Source organism: Desmodus rotundus, chromosome X, assembly GCF_022682495.2.
Source record: "Desmodus rotundus isolate HL8 chromosome X, HLdesRot8A.1, whole genome shotgun sequence".
Lineage (NCBI taxonomy): Eukaryota > Metazoa > Chordata > Mammalia > Chiroptera > Phyllostomidae > Desmodus > Desmodus rotundus.
The window spans coordinates 38,633,875-38,658,398 of NC_071400.1; the positions used below are offsets into that span (position 1 = coordinate 38,633,875).

Consider the following 24,524-nt stretch of genomic DNA (forward strand, 5'->3'; position numbering starts at 1 on the left):
GATAGGGCCAGAGAGCACCCAAGAGGGCTGACCCCTGCCTGGACAGGCTTTTATTGCTTTTCTGGGCACATTACATTGAGGATGGTCCTCATTTATTATGCACAGGTTCATTAGGTGATTACCTTTTACAGACAACAAAGGACAGAATGCTGCTAATTACTTCAAAGAGAAGGATGTTACAGATCAAGGGGGAAAGTGGTTGAACTCGTTACACTCCATACTTGGGAGGTTTAGCACAGACTTTAGGAAGTTAAAGATATGCAGTAAGCATTTGCTGCCTCAGTCCAGGGTGAGGGAGTTTTTAGCAAAGGCAAGTCTTACAGCGGTCTAGGTACAATGCAGGCTTGATTCCCTGTGGGAGATCCTGTCCATGGGTGTGGGTCCCCTGTGCCAGGCCTCGCACCCACTGGCTTTTCAGAGTGGGAGCTGGGCTACATTTCCCACGCATGGAATGGTTCCCTATAATGAACCACTAACAAATGTTCACTTACAGCACTGGTTTAAAGACTATATTTTGAGTAGCGCTGACATTGTGCTTTTGATGGATTAACTCAAAAAATAATGTATATAAATCACTCAGCACCAGGCTTCATATATATAATATTGCTTTTTATTTATGTATTTATTTATTTATTTTATTGTTTTTCAAGTACAGTTTCTCCATTTTACTTTCACCACTCCCCCTGGCCCACCCATCCCACCTCCCACCCTCGATCCTATCGCCCTTGGCTTTGTCCATGTGTCCTTTATATATGTTCCTTGACCACCTTTCCCCTCCCCCCCTTACCCCTCTCCCCCTTCTCCTCTGGTTACTATCAGTCTATTCTTTATTTCTAACCCATTCAGTGTTTAATAGCATACTATCCAGTCTCCATGAGTTTGACTGTTTTTGAGTTTTTTCCTTGAGGTTAGTTGCTAGTTTAAAGCCCTTGAGGTCAGATAAAACACTTGATATGATTTCAATTTTCTTGAATTTGTTGATGCTTGTTTGGTGTCCTATCATGTGGTCTATCTTTGAAAATATTCCATGTGCATTTGAAATGAAGTGTATTTTGCTTCTGTAGGATGAAAGTTTATATACATATCAGATGAGTCCATTTGATCTAATGCATCATTCAATTCCACAAAAACCTTGTTGATATTTTGTTTGGAAGATCTATCCATTGTTGATACCAGGGTGTTAAAATCCCCTACTATAATTGTGTTGCTATCTATATCTTTCTTGAAGTTCTCCAAGATTTTCCTTATATATTTGGGTGCTTCTATGTTAAGTGCATATAAATTTAAAATATTTAGGTCTTCTTCATGGATTTTTCCTTGAATATTATGAAGTGTTCGTCTGTATCTCTTTTTATGGGCTTTGTTTTAAAGTCCAGTTTGTCTGATATAAGTATTGCTACACTTGATTTTTTTTCCTGTCTATTTGCTTGGACTATTTGTTTCCAGCCCTTCACTTTCAGTCTGTGTAGGGTTCCCCCCTCCCCGAGGTGTGTCTCTTGTAGGCAGCATACGTGCGGGTCATTTTTTCTTATCCATTTAACTACCCTATATCTTCTGATTGGAACATTTAATCCATTTACATTTCCCTTAAATATATTTTATATATATATATATATATATATATATATATATATATATATATATATAATTTTTAAGTATATTTTATTCCATATGCTGTTATAGTTTTCCCAATTTTTTCTCCCCTTTATCCGCCCTCTGCCCTGCATTCCCTAACCCTCCAGCCTTCCTCCCACATAGCTCATGTTCATAAGGTCTTTGACTTCTCCTTTCCCTTTAACATTCTTTTTTTTTTTAAAGACATATTTATTCAGCATCATGATCAGATTATTACATTTAACAATCAACAGCATGGGTGCCGAAAAAAAAAAAAAAAACTACATTAAAAACCCTTTCTTGGAATGCTTTACACTTTCCACAGAAGAGAAACTAAAATAATCTGTTACATAATTAGTCACAAATACAGTCCTCAAGTTTTTTGCTATCCACATGCACATTATCTAAAACATGTCTTCTTTGTAACAGCTAGGCCCTGCCACCACTGTGCTTGGCTGAGTTCACAAATATGTTGTAAACTGTGGCTTCCCTGTCACTTCTCTGGCTCACCCCTCCTGCTAAGCTTTGTTTCCTGGCAGTAATTAAAACCTTCTGCCACTGTCATAGCTACTGCTGCTGCCAGAATGGCCATAACCACCTGGGTTTCATGGTTTGGCAAAATATTGGCCTATACTACCAAAGGGGCCAGAGCTTCTGCCTCCAAAGTTTCTTCCTTTCATGGGTCCAAAATTTGAAGATTGATTGTTGTAATTGCCAAAATCATTGTAGCTTCTTCCACCTTCAAAATTGCTTCTACTACCACCACCTAAGCTGTCTACACCTTCTCCGTTGTTATAGCTGTCATAGTTGCCACTCACACCATAGCCAGTGCTCTGGTTTCCATAATCCTGGCTACAACTTCCATAGCCTCTGCTTCATCCAGAGTGACCAGGGCCACCTCCTCCATAACCACCATCATTACCAAATCCATTATAGCCACCCCCACTGACACCATGTCCACCACCACCACAGCTACTACCAAAGCCACATTGACTGCCAAAGTTTCCTCCATGACCAAAGTTGTCATTCCTACCAAAACCACCTCCACGACCACCTCTGAAGTTTCCAGAATGACTTCAACCTGTTTGGCTGGATTAAGCACTAGACCTCTCTTGCTTAGATAAGGCTTTCCTTACTTCACAGTTATGGTTATTCATTATGGAATTTCTGAATGACAATCTTGTCTACAGAGTCATGGTCATCAAAGGTTAAAAAAGTGAAGCCTCTCTTTTTGCCACTGCCTCAATCAGTCATGATTTCAATCACTTCAATTTTCCCATACTGTTCCCTTCTGGCTTGTAGTGTTTCTGTTGAAAAATCAGCTTCTAGCCTTAACGGAGCTCGTTTGTATGTTACTTCTTGTTTCTGCCTTACTGCTTTTAAGATTCTCTCTTTTCTTTGAACTTTGCCATTTTAATTATGTGTCTTGGAGTGGGCCTCTTTGTGTCCCTCTTGATTTGGACTCTCTATGCTTCCTGTACTTGGGTGACTTTTTTCTCTCATCAAATTAGGGAAGTTTTCCATCATTACTTTTTCAAACAGGTTTTCTATCCCTTGTTCCTCTTCTTCTCCTTCTGGTATATCTATTATATCAATATTATTATGTTTCATGCTTTCCTGCATTTCCCTTAACCTCTCCCCATTCTTTTTGAGTCTTTTTCTCCTTTTCTTGCTCTTTCTGGGAGTTTTTTCTAACTTGTCATCAGCTCACTTATTTGATCCTCTGCTTCATCCAGCTTGCTTTTGATTCCTTCCATTGTGTTCTTCATTTCAGATGTATCCTGCATTACTTTTTGGCTCTTATTGATAGTTTCTATGTCCTTCTTCATATTGATATAGTTTGCAGTAAGTTCCCTGTAGCTTCCCTGTAGATTTTAGTAACTCTCACTGAGCTCATTGATCTTCCTTATAATGATTGTTTTGAACTCAGTATCTGATAGTTGACTTGCCTCTATTTCATTTAGTACTCTTTCAGAGAATTCCTCCTTTCCTTTCCATTGGGGGCATTTCTTTGTTTTTCTATCCTTTGTGAGAGTCTTCTTGTTTGCTTCTGCTTCTTAAATTTATTTGTTTTGACTCCCTGACTTTGTGGCATGAACTTCTATTTTAGGAGGCCTATGAGATTCAGTGGTGCAGTCTCCTTGATCTCCTGAACTCAATGCTCTTGGGATGCCATTTTTGCTGTTTATGTTGGTTCTCTGGATGCAATTGGGTTTTGATTGTTGTTGGATCTTTCTTTGATGAGTCCTTCCCTCCAGCTGATTGACTGAGGGTCACTCTGCTCACCACGTCTAGTATGCTGTTGTGCAGGTGCACTTTTTTTTTTTTTCTTTCTGGCTCTACCTCTGGTGATGTCAGATGTTGACCCCACCTGACCTTAGGCAGCTGTTTAAGACTTCCAGGGAACTACTGTCTGTGGCTTACTGCTTAGGATGTTATTCTAGGCACTCTGCACTCTACAATCGGACTTAAGCACCATATGGAGGGGCAGAATTTCTTCTGGGGTTGGGGTTATTGTTTCCTCTCAGGCTACTGCTGATCAAAGGGGAGTGGTCTGCCTAAGCATAATGGCTGCTGTGGTATGGGGGATGACTCAGCACTGGGATCGCAGGATCTATTCTCTCAGTTCTCTCCCCAGAGCTTCCATCCCCAGTCTCTCCTCAGGCATCTCTAGCTCACTCTTCCCCCTCCTTTGCTGGAGCCCAGAGTAAGTGGCTGTAAACGAAAATCTTTGTGTTGGCCCTTTAAACAGGTCTTTGTGTCTCCAGCCATCTGTCTATGGCAGAGAGCAACCCTGGAGCTTCCTGGTTGTTATCTGTGTACTTTTTGGGCTCTGATACTCTAAGCTGGTGATGCCAGCTTAGGGTTTAGAACTCATACATCTCTGGGGGATACAATGGGCCGCTTAGTTATCCCTCTGGCACTGCTGCCTGGGGTGCCCAGTCAGCCCTCTCAAGTCTCTACCACACTCCTTAACAGACAGGTTGTGCCAAAGCTGATTCTCTTGCCTGTCAAAGGTTATATCGCTTCTCTCTCACTATTGCTCAGTTGTTTGTTCTGGGTGATTTTTCCACAATTTAACTGTAATTCCAGGTTGGTCCTGGGAAGAGGTTAGTGTGAATTTCATTCACTCTTCTACTGTATTTTTTGTTCTTACCTTATTCAGGTTCTGAAATTTCTTGGGTCATCAGGTTGTTTTAAACAACATCTACCTCCAAAGGCTTATAGAATTCTAACTGGGAGAATTTGATACAAGAGTTAATATTTTTAAACTGTTTAATGGCTTCATGAAGATCATATGGCATTAGAAAATTAAATGGCTTTACTTTCCAGACAGCGAACTAGACATGTGTACTTAATTCTAGGTTGTTAGCCAAAATTTTGAAAACCTATGGCAATTGCTTCTCTTTTTTTCTTTGGCATATTTATTCTCAATAAGTGGCCTAATCAAATCACTTTATTCATCATAGAAAAATGCTATATACTGTTTCCTTATGAATATTCTACCTTGGTTATGAGACATTGAATTTGGTCCTTTAATCTTTAGGTAGAGTAATTTAGAAGTAAAAGACCTCACAGCAGACATGCATAATTCCTTGGGTTAAAAAATCCCAAAATTATCTGAACTCTCCCTATCATATTACAAAATGACTGTATTCATGGACCTATGAAATCTAAAGGTTGTATATATATGTTTTTATCTGGCATGTTTATTATTGTTTTTTTTGTAGAGTTGTTTTTGTTACTGTTTGTAATATACATGCAAATATTTAATACACAGTTATACCTTTTGTGGTTAACTTCTTTTAATTATGATTTTAAGACATTGTTTTATTATGGTTTTTATTAACTGTACAATTATTACTCTGTTCCTGCTTTTATGTATATGGCACAGCAGCCTTACATTAGAACAGGGCAGACTTGTCCTCCCTACCCAAAAATGCATAGCTGCATAGTCTACTCATTAAAACACCTGTGTAAAAAAAGAATGTGTGTAAAATGAAGAGTATCAACAGTATTCCCAATCACTCTTTCCTAGTTAACTTTGAATATCCACTGAGCCCCAATTCCTATAAGATATTTCTAATAGTCAATGCCATGACTACATTTCATTAAGGAAAAAAGAAAGATGACTGAGAAATCCAAAGTCTAATACTGCCTTCCAAAAAACAAGCAATTAGAAAATTACTATCCTCAAATTTGGAAACATCTTTGTTGTTAGGGTGAGGAATCATTATAGTCTTTTTCAAAATTTTGTGAAACACATAGAAATAAAATAAGCTTCTAGCATTTAAAATCAACTAAACTTTGGTTGAACTTGATAAGCATTATCTTTCTACTTTGCAATACATTTGAAGATCATCTCCTGGGTAACACTGAAGAAAAATGAGTTAACTTGTACTTTGTTGAAATTAATTGAAAATATGTTTCCAGATGAACACCACACATGAAAAACAAAAACTTGTTGTATTATAATTATATTATTTTCCTCAAATTTATATCTTGATGTTTCTGAAATATATGGAACATCATGGCTTAATTAATGATTATGCTGGTTTAATCATTCTCAATTCAAAATTGAAAAATACATATTCACTATATATTTTAAATATAATTACTATGTATCACTAGATAAATGTAGTTGTTTTCATGGTCATCTGTTCAGTATAGTTTCTACTTGTTAACATATTAAGCTTCTAAAGAAAATATCATTCTTGCTTACAATGTGTGTGATGTAGAAAATTAATATATGAGCCCCTTTATGTGTAGAATATGTGCTTAAATATTCCTTAGAAACCCCTCTTCTGACCATCTAATGTAAAGTGTGTCCCATTCCTTTCTGCCATTCTTTATATTGGACCCTTGTTGGCTTCTTTCATGACACTTATTATAATTTTAATAGCCTTATTTAATTTGTATTTACTAGCTTTGTTCTTTCTCTTGTTTTCACCAGAATGTAAGCTTCATGAGGCAGGTCCTGCACCAGACGTGGTCACTATAGTATCTCTAGTACTTGAAACATTGCTTAATAAATGTCAATATAATGAATGTTCTTATAATTTTAATAACCCTTCCACTTAGCATTATAGTAGTATTCAGTAAATGTTGATTATTAGATTTTTGGAAATGACATAAATAGGTTAGAGATATCTGGTCTGTGCAGTGATGTTAACACTGAACTTGTCAGTTAGGATGATACTTCATTCATTTCCTATTGTTGTCTAAACAAAGACAGAGTGAATCTCTTTCTCAAGGGTGCCAATACTAATAATGTGCTCTCACTTTTCCATTAAGGCCCTGGAACATATGTAGCCTGTTTTTCAATTTGTTTTATCAACATGTTATATTCAGAGGAGCCAAGTACCATATGTGACCAGTAAATCAATGCTGCTAACAGAAATAGTGCAAAAGCAATGCCTAATGCTGGAGAGAAGCAAGGAAGAGTAAGACTAAAGAGAGAGAGAAAAAACAAGAAATATAATCATTAAGCAGTCTGCATGGTAGAGAGAAACGAAGCAAGTAAAAAGCTGGTTATTTACCAGATCTGTGAGTATCAAAGTGGGAAGTACCCTGGTTTTGAAATCAGATTATCTTGGTTTGAATTCTATCCCACACAATTGACTTAATCACTTGGATCTTGTTTCCGCCACTTTAAACAGGGGTATAGTAAAAGCCTAATGTACTACAATGAATAGTGAATGAGGTCATATTTATACAGATCCATGGACAACTACATTTTATATTAACTATAAAACTTAATTTCAGGTAACTTACAATATAACTTTTAAAACTGCTGTTTATTAGACTTTGTAGCTTACTTTGGTAAGTTAACTTCTGTGGGTCTCAATTTTCTTATCTGAAAAATAGTCATAATTACATATACTTAACTGGATCTCTGGGAAAATTACCTTATGGCATTCCTTGAATGGTACATCAATACACAGTAGGCATTTAATACATTGAAAGTGCTGCTATTATTATGGTTCATGATTACCCTCATTTCTCTAAATGTCTCTATCACTGTATGTATATGTAGGACTGAGGACAAGAACTTGCATCATAAGAGCTTGCATCAGGGAGGCACACATAAATATAAAAGGGACACTAATAGTCTACAAAGGCAAATTAGATTCTATGAGCTACTATAAGCTCCAAGATTAATACATGAATTAAAGAAAACTTCTGAATTTTTTGGAGATTGATCATCTGAAATACCATGATAATGCCACTAACAATCCCCCTACATTTTTGTAAAAATAATCAAAACAGTGGTTTGGGGACCCTTTGCAAGTATAAATATGTTATAGAACTGCTTAATTAGAAAATAAAAAAAAATAATGCATTTCATCTGGTTCAACAATGAAAGTTGGACAGATAATACTGAAAAGGTAAATGGTAATCATAACAAATGATATGCTTTTCCACCCTAAGTATAAAAAAAAATAAGTGAGGGAAAGTTTCAGAATAACCAGGTCATTTTCTGGGACAGGACATCTGGTGATAGAGATTTGAGAGAGCAGAGTTTCAAAATATAATGAGATTCAGTGGAAATCAATGTAAGTATCCTCTACTGAGCTAGGATAGCTTGCTTTGGGAAGGAAGCTATCCTTATTTGAACTATAGCCAATGGTGTCCTGGTAAATGTTAAAAAAGCACTGCCCTCCAAAATTCTGATTGATAATGTTTGCTTATTTCCATGGTAAAAATATTCCCAGTACAGCTAATTTAAAGACAGATTATTTATCTCTCAGGTTATAAGCAACACAGAATTGTAATGGCATCTTTGGTCCATGATACGCTTTTGAGACATTAGTTCCTTCCAATCTATTACTATCATATCGAGTATGTGACCCTTACCTTTATGTTTCAAGATTGTGACATCTGAATTCTAGATAGGAGGATGAATGGAGATTTGAAATAGATAAGTCAAAATTGTCAATAGAGGTAGAATTCTGGAAGTTCCTACATGATATATGTGCTTATGTAATATTGCACATAGCTGTGACCCATGGCTACATCTAGCTATAAGTAACTTTGGGAGAGTAATATTTAGTTCAGCTAAAAAGTTCATTACTTATATGAAAAAGTGAACATTGCATAGGGAAACAATTAGTTGCCTCTGATAAACTCAGTCTTATTGAGTATCCAGACAACATTGCTCACCTTTCTTTCCAACACAGAACACAATTCACTCCTTCCTAAGAGAGAAGACCCAATATCTCATCTTGTTATTGTCTTCATCTCAATATTCAAAAATATCTAGTGAAATACCTTTTAAATATCATGTCTACCTTAATCCATTCACCTTTTTCGCCCAGTCCACCAACCCTCCTCTGATAGTCATAGGGATATAAAGTACATCATAGAGAATATAGTCGCTATGTATAATGTCAGATAGGTACTTGAGTTATTGGAGAAATCACTTTGTAAATTATATAGTTGTCTAACAACTACAATGTACACCTGGAATTAATAATAATAATATTGAATTTCAACTGTAATTGGAAAATAAAATTTAAAGTAAAAACTAAATGTATGATTGTAAAAAAAAAATAAAACATGTCCATATCTAATTCATTGTGATCTGGTCACCAGTGAACTAAGAAACAAGTTCATTGTGCTTTTGTCACTGATAAAAAGTGAAAGACAAAATATCTGCCCTCACACCTACCCAGTATACAATTGTAGACAAGAAACAGAATAGTTGCAAAAAAACCCTATCATTTAGAAAAGGGGCTAATGGCAACCACATAGAGTTTACGTATCCACAACAATGATCAGATCATTTTGGGGCAAATGTTGTACACACCATGAAAATAGGCATGGAACTATGGAATTGAATTTTATGAATGGGCCATTTATTTAATTTAACTGATTAGTGATTTCAATGAACTGACCAGTTTATTCACATGTTCATAAATAACATTTGAATTATCCCTTGATCAGGTGATTTCAAATAATCTTAAAAGCTCAAATTTCTGGGCTTCTGGCCAAGATGGAGGCATAGGTAGACACACTGCACCTCCTCACACAACCAAAAGAAGGACAACAACAATTTAAAAACAAAAAACAACCAGAACTGTCAGAAAATCGAACTGCATTGAAGTCCAACAACGAAGGAGATAAAGAAGAAACATTCATCCAGACCAGAAGGAGGGGCACAACCAGGCATCCAGGGTGGAGAGAACTTGCCGCAAGGCAGCGGCTGGTGGACCCAGTGAGGTGGCGGATTTTGGAACAGGGAGTGAGACAGCTAGCAGACCCCATGACCCCACATTCATGCATAGATAAACAGGCAGGAAAAGTGAAAGAGACTGCACAATGCAGGGCTCCAGCACAGGGAAATAAAGCCTCAAACCCCTGACTGAAAACACCTGCGAGGGTTGAGGCGGAAGCATGAGAAACTTCCAGCCTCACAGGAGAGTTCGTTAGAGAAACCCACAGGGGCCTAGAGCACGAACAAGCCCGCCCACTCGGGAATCAGCAACAAAAGAGCCCAGTATGATTGTGGGTAGCGGAGGGAGTGACTGAAATCCTGCAGAGAGTGAAGCAAGCATTATTGCTCCCTCTCGGCCCCTCCCCCATGTACAGTGTCACAGCACAGCAACCAACATTACCCCACCCAGGTGAACACCTAAGTCTCAGCCCAATAACATAACAGGTGCGCCAAGACAAAAAAAAAAAGGCCCAAATGAAAGAACAGATCAAAGCTCCAGAAATAATACAATTAAGCAATGAACAGAGAGCCAACCTATCAGATGCACAGTTCAAAACACTGGTAAATAGGATGTTCACAGAATTGGTTGAATTTGGTCACAAACTAGATGAAAAAATGAAGCCTATGCTAAGAGAAACAAAGGAAAATGTACAGGGAACCAATAGTGATGCGAAGGAAACTGGGACTCAAATCAATGGTGTGGACCAGAAGGAAGAAAGAAACATCCAACCAGAAAAGAATGAAGAAACAAGAATTCGGAAAAATGAGGAGAGGCATAGGAACCTCCAGGACATCTTGAAACGTTCCACCATCCGAATTATAGGGGTGCCAGAAAGAGAAGAGGAAAAACAAAAAATTGAAAACTTATTTGAACAAATAATGAAGGAGAACTTCCCTCATCTGACAAAGGAAATAGACTTCCAGGAAGTCCGGGAAGCTCAGAGAGTCCCAAAGAAGCTGGACCCAAGGAGGAACACACCAAGGCTCATCATAGTTACATTACCTAAGATTACACAGAAGGAGAGAATCTTAGAAGCAGCAGGAGAAAAGGAGACAGTTACCTACAAAGGAGTTCCCATAAGCCTGTCAGCTGATTTCTCAAAAGAGACCTTACTGTCAAGAAGGGACTGGCAAGAAGTATTCAAAGTCATCAAAGGCAAGGACCTACATCCAAGATTGCTCTATCCAGCAAAGCTATCATTTAGAATGGAAGGGCAGATAAAGTGCTTCTCAGATAAGGTCAAGTTCAAGGAGTTCATCATCACCAAGCCCTTATATATGAAATGTTAAAGGGATTTATCTAAGAAAAAGAAGATAAAAACTATGAACAGTAAAAATGACAGCAAACTCACAGTTATTAACAACCACACCTAAAACAAAAATAAAAGCAAACTAAGCAAACAACTCGAACAAGAACAGAACCACAGAAATGGAGCTCATATGGAGGGTTATCAACAGGGGAGTGGAAGGGGGAGAGAGGGGGGAAAGGTACAGATAATAAGTAGCATAAATGGTAGGTAGAAAATAGACAAGGGGAGGGTAAGACTAGTATAGGAAATGTAGAAGCCAAAGAACTTACATGTATGACCCATGGATATGAACTATATGGTGGGGAATGTTGGAGGGAGCGAGTGGGCAGGATTGAGTAGAGTGAAGGGGGGGGAAATGGGACAACTGTAATAGCATAATCAATGAATATATATTTTTAAAAAGCTAAAATTTCTGACCCAAAATAAAAGGGAGATAATAAAAATAACATTTACTGATTGCCTATTAAATTCATTTATTCAGCACATATATAATGATTGAGAACTATTTTAGGAACTGGAGATAGGGGAGTGAAGAAAACTGGTAAAGTGCATCCTCTCATAGAATTAATATTCCAATAGGAGAAACAGGCAATGAACAAAAATATAATTGCATATATGTTGTGCCAGGTTTTAAATATTATATAGAAAAATAAAGTTTGATAAGGGTATTAAGAAGAAGCAGGTCGGCAAGGTGGTGGTAGTGTTTTACACAAAGATATCAAGATTTGAGTAGAGACCCAAAGAGAGTTTGTGGGAAAGATTACATTTAAGTATTTTTATTTCTTTCTTTATTTATTTTCAATTGTTTTTATTGTTGTTCAAGTACAGTTGTCTGCATTTACCTCCCACAAATCTCCCTAACCCCAGTCATCCCCACTTCCCTACCCTGATTCAACCCCTCTTTGGTTTTGTTCATAAGTCCTTTATAGTTGTTCTGAAAACCTTCTCCCTTTCCCCCCATTCTCTATTCCCACTTCCCCTCTGGTTACTGTCAGATTGCTCTTAATTTCAATGTCTCTGGTTATATTTTGCTTGGTTGTTTGTTTTGTTGATTAGGTTCCACTTATAGGTAGGGTCATATGGTATTTGTCTTTCACCTCTTGGCTTATTTCACTTAGCATAATGCTCTCCAGATCCATCCATGCTGTTGCAAAGGGAAGGAGCTCCTTTTTTCTTTCTCCTGCATAGTATTCCATTTGTGTAAATGTACCATAGTTTTTTGATCCATTCATTTACTGATGGACACTTAGGTTGTTTCCAGCACTTAGCTATTATAAATTGTGCTGTTATGAACATTTTGCTGCATAGGTTCTTATGAATTAGTGTTTTAGGTTTCTTAGGATATAATCCTAGCAGTGGAATTGCCAGGTCAAAAAGCAGTTCCATTTTTAGTTTTCTGAGGAAATTCCATACTGTTTTCCACAGTGGCTACACCAGTCTGCATTCCCACCAACAGTGCACTAGGGTTCTCTTTCTCCGCAACCTCACCAGCACTTGTTGTTTGTTGATTTGTTTATGATGGCCATTCTCACCAGTGTCAAGTGGTATCTCCTTGTGGTTTTAATTTGCATCTCTCTAATGGTTACTGATGCTGGGCATCTTTTTATAAGATTACATTTAAGTCTAAACAATTGTAGCAAATTTCATATATATGAGGTCTGTCCAGAGAAAGTCCAACCATTTTTAATATAACTGTTCACCACCAATGTAAACTGTCAGCCAAGGAGAGTGGGCTGGAATGCACATATGTTAACAATGATTACTTCGTTATACTAGTCAGTGGGTGCAATAGATATCATTGAGTGAGCATGTGTACTGTGTGGCTGTCACATTCAAAATGACCGATCAAGTAGAACAATGAATCTGCATCAGATTTTGTGTTAAGCTTGAACATCCTCCACAGAAACTATTTGGATGATTCAGAAGGGTGCAGCTATGGGCAACTGGCAATTGGCAGCTTCATCACAACAATGTGCCCCCTCATGCATCATGTCTCATGCAGAGTTTTTTGGTGAAAAATCAAATCACCCACGTGACTCCCCCCACCCCAAAGCCCAGATTTTGTGTCCTGTGACTTCTGGCATTTCCCAAAGCTAAAATCACCTTTGAAAATGAAGAGATTTCTGACTGTCGATGAGATTCAGGAAACTACAATGGGGAAGCTGATGGTGATTGGGAGAACTGTATGAGGTCCCAAGGTGCCTATTTTTGAAGGGGATGGAGGCATCATTGTCTTGTGTACAAAGTTTCCTGTGTCTTGTGTGTTCTTCAATAAATGTTTCTACTTTTCACATTGCATGGCTGGATACCATCTGGACAGACCTCGTAAGTGTAAGTTTAATGAGCATTTTCCCTACCTATAGTTTACTCTTTAAGTTGTACAATATACTTTTATAAAATGAGAATAAATTTGAGATATTTCCTGGGTCAGTTATCACACCTATGACAAAAGAGAGAAATACAGCTTGGCAAATTATAATAATGCTTATTTATTGGATGACTACTATATGATAGATGCTTTCCTACAAATACTTCATTTATTGCCACAACAGCCTTTGTGAAATGTATTATACTAATTTTACAGATAATGAAATTGAGTCTTTCAAAGGTCTTCTAACTTGTTCAATTTCATATGGCTGATATGTACAGATAGTAAAGCCAGAATTTAAATGAAGATATATCTAGATTCACAACCTGTTATTTTTTAACAGATACAATTTCTTCCTTAGAGTACTTTAAATGAGAAAATTCCAGAAGAATTCAAGAGATACGTTTCTCATAAGTCTGTGTGATTTTCTTTGAGAAAGCTAGCTAGTTTGGACTGTGAAAACTGTAACTGAGGGGATTTCACTTCTAGGAATTTCGTTATAGGCCATTAGGTTCATTTTCATTAAAAGTTGTGTCTTTTTCCAATCTCTTCAGTTTTTATGTATGTCTTTATTCTATCTTGCTTAATGTGAATTGTATAATATAAACCTGTGTCTTCATTAAGCATACTGTGCTAAAAGGTTTCTTTTTGTCTTGAGAATTATTAAACTATATTGCATCTTTATGAAGATGTGAATATTTCTTAGAAAAATTATTCTTCAAGAAGGTTAAAATTAATAACACTTGAATAACAGTAAGAAATAATTCCAATGGTTTAAATAGACTGAAAAAGTCTAATTCAAGAATAGTCTTTGGCACTAGACCTATGGTAGTTTCATTTGATTGTGAAAGAGATACAATTTCAGTCTTATAAATTTAACACATCTTAGTAATCTACTGAGGGAGGCAAACAAGTGCCATTGTCCAAGTTTCCTTACTTAAGTGATCCATTTAAAGTACATTATTACCTGTAAAATGCAGCTTTGTGTTGACCAAACATGGAAATTCACATAGAAAAACATTACATATGAAATAGTGATATTTTCCTACATAGTTTGCTTTTTTTCCATCACCAAGGTAAATTTTACCTTCTTCCTTCCATATGTTTACCAAACCATGACAAAAATCCTAATCAATCATTTTGTGTTTTAAAGGCTTCCTCCATCCACTATTGGCTGTTCCTGTATTACTCAACTTCATTCTAAGTTGAGCCAGAGGCATGGTGCCTTACTGTTTTGTCTCTACTTACTTAGCATTTTTTCCTGTTGGCAATACACGCTCAGTTTAAACTGAACTTTATGCCAGATGTGTTTTATGGACATTAAAATATCCTTTACTCATAGCTCCCTTTGCCAAAGTATCTAATATGATTTTTTAAAGCAATTCTTTCGGGTTAGTGTTTAAGATTTTTTTTCAAATTCAAAGGCAACATGGGTAGGATAATTTGTTATAAGATATTAACTTTCTTCTAGCTTTAGCAATTACTACAATGTTAAAATACCTACTTTATGATAAAGTGCATGGCTTGTTGCTATGAGGTGAAAGGCACATTTAAAAATACTGATTCTGAAGAAACCTGAGTGTAATCCTGAGCAATAACACAGGCAAGTTTTAATTAAGATTGATGAATTTCAATCTAAAGAAGTTATGAGAGGAGAGTGCTGTATGGGCAAGACTGCTTGAACTACTCATTTGCAGAAAGCTGAGGGTTAACAATGAAAAGGTAGTATGATGATATTAACATGTGTGCGAGTGAGAACATCTGCATGTGTTTGTGTTTATGTGCATGTGTTGCATCTTAAGGTAGAGAGAATGATGCTCCAACACAACCTTATAATTTTTCCAAATAATTTCTTTGGTTGTAAAAGGGTTTTCACACACCTATAAACACATATTGCTTGTTTCTTTCATTATAGGAAGTAGAATAAAATCTATATAACTGGAAGATTTTGTAGAAGGTTAGGTGGTCATTTGAATGAAAAATAAAGTACCTAGGAATAAACCTAACCAATGAGGTAAAATACCTGTACTCAGAAAACTACACAACACTGAAGAGAGAAAATAAGGAAGACACAAACAAATGGAAGCATGTACCATGCTCATGGATTGCAAGAATTAGCATCATCAAAATGTCCATAATACCGAAAGCGATTTAAAGATTCAATGCAATCCTTATTGAAGTACCAATGAAATATTTCACAGGTATAGAACAAACATTTCAGAAATTTATATGAAAACATAAATGACCCTGAAGAGCTGCAGCAATTTTGAGAAAGAACAAAGCAGGAGGGATCACAATACCTGATATCAAACTGTATTTCAAGTCCACTGTAATCAAAACAGCCTGGAACTGGCATCAAAATGGGCACATAGACAAATGGAACAGAACAGAGAGCCCAGAAATAAACCCAAGACTTTACGGTCAATTAATATTTGACAAAGGAGGCAGGAGCATAAAATGGAGCAAATACAGCCTCTTCGATAGATGGTGTTGGGAGATCTGGACAGCTACGTGTGAAAAAATGAAACTCGATCACCAACTTACGCCATACACAAAAATAAACTCAAGATGGATAAAAGACTTAAATATAAGTTGTAACACCATAAAAGTCCTTGAGGAAAACATTGGCAGGAAAATCTCATACATTCCATGCAGCAACATCCTCACACACATGTTCCCTAAAGCAAGGGACATAAAGGAAAGAATAAACAAATGGGATTTCATCAAATTAAAGAGCTTTTGCATGCCTAAACAAAACAGCATAACATGAAAAGAGAACCATCTATATGGGGAAACATATTAGCCAATTATACCTTGGACAGGGTTTGATCTCCAAAATATATAAAGAACTCACTTGACTCCACTCCACGAAGACAAAAAGACCCAGTTAAAAAATGGGCAAAAAAGTTGAACAGACACTTCTCCAAGGAGAACATACAGAGGGCCCAGAGACATATGAAAAGATGCTCAGCATCACACTAGCCATCAGAGAGATGCAAATTAAAACCACAAGAAGATACCACCTCACCCCAGTCAGAATGACCATCATAAACAAATCAACAAATAAGTGTTGGAGAGGATGTGGAGAAAAGGGAACCCTAGTGCACTGTTGGTGGGAATGCAGACTGGTGAAGCCACCATGGAAAACAGCATGGAGTTTCCTCAGAAAACTAAAAATGTAGCTGCCTTTTGACCCAGCAATTCTGCTGTTGGGATTATACCCTAAAAGCCCTGAAACACCAATCCAAAAGAACCTTTGCTCTCCAATATTCATAGCAGCACAATTTACGATAGCCAAGTGCTAGAAGCAACCTAAGTGCCCATCAGCAAATGAGTAGATCAAAAATACCTGATCAAAAAACTGTGGTACATTTACCCAATGGAATTCTATGCAGCTGAGAGAAAGAAGGAGCTCCTAGCCTTTGCAACAGCAGGGATGGAAGTGGAAAGCATTATGCTAAGCGAAATAAGTCAGGCAGTGAAAGACAAATACCATATGATCTCACCTTTAACTGGAACACAATCAACAAAAGAAAAAAAACACACAAAAATATATCCAGAAACAATGAATTCAAAAACAATCGAATGATAGCCAGAGGGGAGGGCGGAGAGGACAGTGGAGAAAAGGGTCTTCAGGAACTACTATAAAGGCCACATAGACAAAACCAAGGGGAAGCAAGGGAGGGAGGTGAGTTTGGCTGGGATGGGTGGGAGTGGCGGGGAGAAAATGCAGACAACTGTAATTGAACAACAATAAAGTAATTTGAAATAAATAAATAGACCCATGGACATGAACTATGGGGGGGGAATGTGGGAGGGAGGGGGTTGGGCAGGATGGAGTGGAGTGGGGGGGGAAATGGGACAACTGTAATAGCATAATCAATAAATATATTTAAAAAAAAAAAAAGAACCAAAAAATAAATAAACAAAACCATATTTGGTGAGCAAGCAGTTTTCCAATTATTCTGAAAAACATGTGAAGTACATGAGAAATACCACTAAAATGGATGAAAAAAAAAAAAAAAAAAAAAAAAAAAAAAAAAAAAAAAAAAAACTATGGTACATTTACACAGTGAAATACTATGCAGCAGAAAGAAAGAAGGAGCTCCTACCCTTTGCTACACCATGGATGTATCTGGAAAGCAATTTGGTAAGCGAAATAAGCCAGACAGTGATAGACAAATACCATATGATCTCACCTATAACTGGAACCTAATGAACAAAACAAACAGGCAAGAAAAATATAACCAGAGACATTGGAATTAGGAACAAACTGATAGTAGCCAGAGGGGAAGTGGGAGGTGATAATGGAGGAAAAGGGGTAAGGGTTTTCAGGAACAACTATAAAGGACACATGGACAAAACCCAAGGGGGATAAGGTCAAGGATGGGAAGTTGAGATGGCTGGAGTGAGGGAAAGTGGTGGGAAGAAAATGCAGATAACTACTTGAATAAAAATAACAAAATGGTAAAAAATAAAAAAGTATAATGTAGTAGCATTAAAAACTTATATTTTAATTTTGTATCTTATAATATGAAATTTTACTGTAATCTTATGATTGTTTCTGAATGAAATTTTCAAGCCTAATATAATATCCAAAGAAATGAGGAAAAGGAGTATAATGCATTAAATAAACCACAAAAAACTATTGAATTTTCATTTGAAAATCAGTAACTTGTATGAGTTCCCTTTATGAAATCATTTGGCTAAAAATTCTAGTTATTTACTTGGTTCTTATCTAGGTGTTGAGGGTATGCTTATGAGTATCTTATGCTCAATTTACTTGTGTCTATATATTTAAAAGCAATGTGTCAGTACTTAGTTTTAAAGAAAAATATTTAACTAATTAGAGACATTAAGCATTTAATTTTTTTTTTATTTTTAAGTATAATTTATTGATTATGCTATTACAGTTAGTTATCCCATTTTCCCCCTTGTGGACAGTGCCAGAAAGTCAGGGGTGGATACCGGTGGCAACTGGATCAAGGAGAAGAGGTGACTGGCCATGTCTGAGATAGATTTTGGGCTTTCCAGAGAAGCAAGGAGTGTGGAAATCCAGGCAGTGGCTGGGAGCAGCAGCAATGCCCAAAGTGACTTTTTGCAAATGGGGAACTGAGGTGCACTGGGCAGGGATCTCTTGTGGGTAGTTAGTTGTCTTGCCATCAAGGAGGGAGGATTGTGAGTGCAATTTGCTCCCACCCAGTGCACCTCATGGTGCAAGTTGGTTTATCATTGCCAGTCTGGCCCAATTGTGCAGAGGGTATAATGCGGGCTGCACAGTGCTCTGAGGGCATGGGTTGGAAACTTGGCACTTGTGATTATTGTAGCCCATACTGAGCCCACTTCCTTGCTGAACCACTGGAAAGGAAAAATGGAGCCGAACCCACCCATCTCACGAATGAGCTGGAAAGATCTGCAAAACCGGCTGGCCAGGATTACAACAGCAGGAGGCTGTTTTTGTTTGTTTGTTTGTTTTTCTTTTCCAAGAGTAAGACAGCAAGACCTGGTGCTAAGACAAAACCAGAGACAGACCCAGAAAGAAGTCAGAAGGTGAACACCAAGAGCTGAAACAAATATCACCTTGCTCTTCATGAGAACTTTCATGTTTTTTTTTCAATTTCTCTTTCTTCTTTTCATTTATTTAGGGGGGTTTGTTTGTTTTGTTTTGTTATTCTGCCTTTCATGTTACATTTTAATTTTTCTTTTTTCTCTTCACCCATATCCCAAATAACTAACTACTCTTGGTCTTTTAATTTGTATTATTTTTATTTAGATTATATATTTCTTATCATATTATTGTTATTCCAAATCCCACACAGCACCCTTTCCTGGTCTTAATCCATTTAGCCATCTTCCTGAGCTTTATTACTGTTATGGTTAACCTTATTTTCTCAAGTACTACACCAAGTTTCTATCCCTTATTCTCACTATTTCTCCTCCACTTAACCTCACATAAGCGCAATTCTTTCTTAAGTCAGTTCACATTATTTTCTCCCTGTTATAAGAGTCTTATTTCTTTTCCACTTTTGGTAAACAGTGGCAAGGTGGGCAAAATACCACAGTCATTGCATTACTTCTCCAATGGAACTCTTATTTGTTCACTATTTGTTTGTACTTTAAATCACATAGAAAACTCTCCTCCTGTCTTACTCCAATTCACCCTTGCCCTGACCCTTATCTGTTAAGTGAGGAATTGTTTTTCTCCTCTCTCAATCTTGGCTTTACTCCTTACTCTAATTAGTTTGCTTCCCCTATCCTCCCAAAATCATTTGTGTTCTTATGTTAGACATCTCATATTCACTCTTCATTTTTGTACAATATTTATATCCCCATTCCAACTTTATTAAACTTCATTCATCTGTCATTGCTATCAACCCTGATGTGATTTTACCACAACTTTGCTCCCATTGGTCCAATACATTTCCAATTTTACTTCAAACCTCATAGTATACATTTCCCTTTTCTTACCCCATTGTTCCCATCACACTTTCATGTTTAATTTATGTTTTAAATTTTGTTCTCTCCATTTCTTTCACTACTCCAAGATAAATCTTAATTAAAATGCCAAATTTTACCCTTTTGGCTCTCTGAGCAGCACCATGACAGTGGACAAGAACAAGCACCTTGCGAAAGGCAGCAAAAAGGGAGCAGAGAAGAAAGTGGTTGATCCATTTTCTAAGAAAGATTGGTTTGATGTGAAAGCACCAGCTGTATTCAATATAAGAAATATGGGAAAAACACTAGTCATGAGAACTCAAGAAATGAAAATCACACTGGGTGATCTGAAGGGTCATGTATTTGAAGTGAGCCTAACTGATCTGCAGAATGATGAAGTTACATTTAGAAAATTCAAGCTAATTACTGAGGATGTTCAGGTCAAAAACTGCCTGACTAATTTCCATGGCATGGATCTTACTCATGACAAAATGTGATCCATGGTCAAAAAATGGTAGACCATGATTGAAGCTCATGTTGATGTCAAGACTACTGATGGGTACTTGGTTTTATTTAAAAAACACAACAATCAGATTCAGAAGACCTCTTATGCTCAGCATCAACAGGTCCTCCAAATCTGGAAGAAGATGATGGAAGTCATGACCCAAGAGGCACAGACAGATGACTTGAAAGAAATGGTTAAGAAATTGATTCCAGATAGCATTGGAAAAGACATAGAAAAGGCTCATCAAGCTATTTATCTGTTTCATGGTGTATTTCTTTAAAAAGTCAAAGTGCTGAAGAAGCCCAAGTTTGAATTGGGAAAACTCATGGATCTTCATGGTGAAGGTCGTGGTTCTGGAAAAGCTACTGGGGATGAGACAGTCACTAAAGTTCAATGAGCTGGTGGATATGAGCCCCCAGTCCAAGAATCTGTTTAAAATTCAGATATTTAATGGACACAAATAAAAAGGGTTATTTGTGATAAAAATAAAATAAAATAAAATGCAAAATTTTAAAGACAAAGAGAGAATCTTAAAAGCAGAAAGAGAGAAACAGATAGTAACAAGGGAGTAACACACAAGGGAGCTCCAAAAAGGCTAGCAGCTGTCTTCTCAACAGAAACACTACAAGCTAGTGGGAATGTCAAGAAATACAGTAAGTAATGAAAAGCAAAAGCCTACAAGCATGAGTACTTACTGAGCAAGTCTCACATTCAAATGGAAGGTGAAATAAGGAGTTTCCCAGACAAAAAAAAAAGGCTAAGAGAATACATCTGCACCATATCAGCTTTGCATGATATGCTAAAGGGATTGCTTTAAGAAGATGAAGAAAGAGGGAGAGAGAGAAACACAAGTTCAAAGGGAAAAAATGCAATGAAGAAGTACCTATCAATAATAACCTTAATGTTAATGGACTAAATGTTCCAATCAAAAGACATAAGGTAGCTGAATGGATAAGAAATCATGACCCACACATATGCTACCTACAAGAGACGCATCTCAGAAAAAAAGGCCAACATAGACTGAAAATGACAGGTTGGAAAAAGATATTCCAAGCAAATTGAGAGGAAAAAAAAAGCTGGCATAACAATACTTATACCACTCAAATTAGACTTCAAAACAAAGGTCATTAAAAAAAGAGATGCAGAAGGACACTTCATAATACTCGGGTGAAGGATCAATGAAGAAAACATGACTAAAGACCTTTGCCTGGCAGAAACTGCTGGAAAATAAAATGTGGAGGTCTGTTCCAAAGATGGGGAGAGGTGGAAGGGAGGATAAAGAAAGAAATATGGTGTTTGCTTCTAGGAGCCACATCCCCTGTGGGACAGGATCCCCCCCAACCACCACCCAAAGAATGAATGAAGGGGCAGGGAGCTTATTACTATTTCCTCCACAGGGTAGATGCTGGGGTCATGCATCATCAAAATCTTTCTGTATGTGCAGGCTGGAGCACAAGTAGGCTTACAGCTGTGAGTACACGAAACACAGAGTTAATTTGTGTTTCAGTATTTATGGATTATTGTATTATTTTCCATACAAACAACAGTAAGCCTACTTTTGCCACTACCTATATTCAGGAGAGGGATCAACATAGGGTCGCCAATGTTTAATTTTTAAGTTTTCCAACTGAAGGAAGAGAAACAACCAACAACTGCTAGCCCCACAATTATGGAATGTCTTCCTTTGAACACCCCAAAAGTTGGAAGGATGAGACTGCAAACACAAGGAGGTCCTCTGCATGGAATACATGTGGCCACTTGACAGCTCACCACCGTGTCTCCAATTAGTTGCACTTCCATAGACCAGGAAGAGATTGTTTTGTCACCACTAGTGGTGGTCTGAGGGGAGGGATTTGGGAAGTAAAGAAAAACAAGAAAAAGTGCAGCTCAGCATGGTGGCATGCGGGCTGTGGCTATTCCGAGTGATCAACCAGAAGTTTCTAACAGGGAGCTGACCAGGCCGGGCTGGATCAAGAGGAAGTGAGCTCCCAGACATTGCAGGGATCCAAGTGCAGATTAGAGGACAGGATTTTTTTTAATTCCATCAAAAGGAGCTAGGACAGAGCTAGGCACCCTTTTTAAGACTCTGAACACATCTGCGTTCTGAGCGTCTGTCAGTTGCACACATCCTCATATTGGCAGGTTGTAGCAGGGCATCTGAGAACACAAACCTCTACCAATCAACCCCTTGGAGGAAGGGCAAAAAAAAAAAGAAAAAAAAAACATAACCATTGTAAGCACATATGCACCCAACATAGGAGCACAAAAATATATAAGGAAAATATTGGAGGATTTCAACAAAGCCATAGAGAGCAATTCACTTACACTAGGGGATTTTAACACCCTACTGCAAACAATGGATAGGTCTTCCAAACAAAATATCAACAAGTATATTGTGGAATTGAAAGACACACTAGATCAAATGGACTTAATGGATATATGTAGAAACTTTCACTCCAAAGAAGCAAAATACACATTCTTTCCAAATGCACATGGAAATTTTTCAAAGATAGACCACATGATGGGACACAAAACATGCCTCAACAAATTCAGGAAAATAGAAATCATAACAAGCTTTTTTTTCAGACCACAAGGCCTGAAACTACAAACTGACCTCAAGGAAAAAAAATTAATAACACTCAAATTCATGGAGATTTTATAGCATACAATTAAATAATGAATGGGTTGATGATGAGATCAAGAAAGAAATCAAAAATTTTCTGAAAACAAATGAAAATGAATACACAACAGTTCAAAACTTATGGGATAGAGCAAAGGCAGTCCTGAGAGGTAAGTTCATTGCTATACAGGCCTACCTAAAAAATATAGAAACATTTCAAATAGACAAACTAACCTCATGTCTACAAAAACTGGAAGAACAACAAGAAACAAAGCCTAGTGCAAGTGGAAGGGAGGATATAACCGAGATCAGAGCAGAATTAAATGACATAGAGAACAAAGAAGCAATACAAAGGATTTATAAATTCAGAAGCTAATTCTTTGAAAAGATAAACAAAATTGGCAAGGCTTTAGACAGATTCATCAAGAAAAAAAAAAAGAGAGAGAAGATCCAAGTAAATAAAATCAGAAATGAAAGAGGAGAAATTAAAATTGATACCACAGAAATACAAAGGATTGCAGTAAATTACTATGCACAACCACATGCTAAGAAATTTGAAAACCTAGATGACAAGGACAAATTTCTAGAAACATATAGTCTTCAAAAACTTCATCAAGAAGAACAATAAAGTCCAAACAGACCATTAACAGCTAATGAAATTGAAAGTAATCAAAAAAACTCCTGGCACACAAAAGCCCTGGACGAGATGGTTTTACAAGAAAATTTTACAAAACATTTAAGGAAGAGCTAATCCCTTTATGTCTGAGACTATTCAAAAATTCCAAGAAGACAGAAGACTCCCAAACCCTTTTGATGAAGCCAGCATCATCCTAATTCCCAAAACAGATGAAGACACAGTCTGTGGAAATAAAGGGCGAATACCTCAACATAATAAAGGACATATATGAAAAACATACAGGCAACATCTTATTCAATGGGCAAAAATGAAAAGCTTTGCCACTAAGATCAGGGACAAGTGAAGGGTGTCTGTTTTCACCACTTAAACATATTATTGAAAATTCTAGTCAAAGGGATCCGACAAGAACAACAAATAAAAGGCATCCAAATTGGAAAAGGGGAAGCAAAACTGTCATTGTTTGCAAAAAACATGATAGTGTACATAGAAAATCCTATAGGCTTCACCAAAAAACTAGTTGACCTAATAAGTGAAATAAGCAAAACAGAGGGATACAAAGTCAATATTCAGAAATAAAAGGCATTTTTATACACCAACAATAAAACATCAGGAACAAAAATTAGGGGGGAAAAAAAAAAACATTTGTTATAGCAACAAGAAAAATAAAGTACCTAGGATCAAACCCAACCAAGGAGGTAAAAGAACTATATTCAGAAAACCGAACAACACTGAAGAAAGAAATTAAGGAAGACTCAAATAAATGGAAGCATATATCATATTCATGGATTGGAAGAATTAACATCATCAAAGTGTCCAT

At 37.0% G+C, this 24,524-nt stretch overlaps 2 pseudogenes; one reads left to right on the forward strand and one right to left on the reverse strand.

Annotated features, from left to right (window-relative positions):
- Window positions 1–2,156: 2,156 nt before the first annotated feature.
- Window positions 2,157–3,443, reverse strand: LOC112321339 (heterogeneous nuclear ribonucleoprotein A1 pseudogene; annotated as a pseudogene).
- Window positions 3,444–20,109: 16,666 nt separating this feature from the next.
- Window positions 20,110–20,886, forward strand: LOC112321373 (small ribosomal subunit protein eS1-like; annotated as a pseudogene).
- Window positions 20,887–24,524: the final 3,638 nt, after the last annotated feature.